The following is a 1,587-nucleotide window of genomic DNA, read 5'->3' as shown; positions in this document are numbered from 1 at the left end:
TCTCCCTCCTCCCTTCCCTCTCCCTCTGTCTCACTCCCTCCCTTCCGTCTCCCTCTGTCTCTCTCCTCCCTTCCATCGCCCTCTGTCTCGCTACCTGTTCTCTCCCTACCTCCTGCCTCCCATCCCCCTTCCCATTCCTTAACGTCAATGTTCGCGGACACCGCATTCACAGTAAACGCTGCATATGTAACATCAATCAGAAATTACCTTCAAATGGCGCATAGCTGACAAAGCGTGATCGGATTGAATCCTTGCCTTAAACTCCAGTTCAGATCTCCTCTATAATACATGAGAGTGTGAGACCCTCAGGGCAGTGTTGAGGTGAATTACAGTGTGTTTTAGAGGGACCCCCAGGGCAGTATTGAGGTGAATTACAGTGTGTTTTAGAGGGGACCCTCAGGGCAGTGTTGAGGTGAATTACAGTGTGTTTTAGAGGGGACCCTCAGGGCAGTGTTGAGGTGAATTACAGTGTGTTTTAGAGGGACCCTCAGGGCAGTATTGATGTGAATTACAGTGTGTTGTAGAGGGGACCCTCAGGGCAGTGTGGAGGTGAATTACAGTGTATTTCTTCCCACCACTAGAGGGCAGTATGTGTGACTCTGGATGGACAGTGTGTTTCTTCCCACCACTAGAGGGCAGTATGTGTGACTCTGGATGGACAGTGGACTGGATACTACAGTATCTGAACCCATGAGTCTCAGATTTCTTTGACAATCCTAAATTGTGAAACTGTCGTCAGGTGAAAACGTGGTCAAACAGAGATAAAGTTATTAAGCTACAATATCAATACACAACATAACATAACAGCATAAAAAAATCAAGACAAGTTTTACTCGCCAGTCGCTGAGTTTAATTTGAAATATTTTCCATATTAAATACCCCCACCCTCCCATCCCACCCCTATTTCCTCCCTCCCCTCCCTCCCATCACTTCTTCCCTCCCTCACTCCAATGCCATCTCCACAGAGAAAGTCTGTGTCCCAAAAGCCCCCTTATTCCCTATGTAGTGCACTACTTGTGACCAGGACCCATAGGGCTCTATATAGGACCCATAGACCTCTGGTCACAAGTAGTGCACTATATAGGGAATAGGGGACGTTTTGGGATGCAGACAGCTGTCTGGATGAAAACGCACTCTCTATTTATGCAGCATATTGCTATTTAAGACATTTGAAAAAACAAATTAAATACTACAGTTTTTTTTCCTGCTRCCATTTCGGACTGTTTTGAACAGAAAATAAACGAAAACACAGTGTCCCTCCGCCAGTCTACATAAAAAGGGGCCCACCTACACCATGGTATGTTCCTCTTACCCTTGCATCCTACCTACACAGTGGTCCGTACCATGATGCTTGAAATGGGGGAGGGCTCACTGGATCATCTGTAGGCTTCAATCAAAAACAGTACAGTTAAGTCCTGAGTGTAGCCAATTGTTTTGGCGTTTTGCAGGATGTGTCAAACATCTGACGTCCAATATTTATTCTTCAATTGATTGAATTCAGTCGTTGTTTCACTAGTGTTCCTCTGTCTCTTATCTCATCTCTTCTCCAGTTGAATGGTTTAATAAAGTTTGTTTTGTGCCCCCCCC

The sequence above is a fragment of the Salvelinus sp. IW2-2015 genome, unplaced genomic scaffold, assembly GCF_002910315.2.
Source record: "Salvelinus sp. IW2-2015 unplaced genomic scaffold, ASM291031v2 Un_scaffold793, whole genome shotgun sequence".
Classification (NCBI taxonomy): Eukaryota; Metazoa; Chordata; class Actinopteri; order Salmoniformes; family Salmonidae; genus Salvelinus; species Salvelinus sp. IW2-2015.
The sequence above is the reverse complement of the archived record's forward strand: the minus strand, read 5'-3'. Positions refer to the sequence as shown.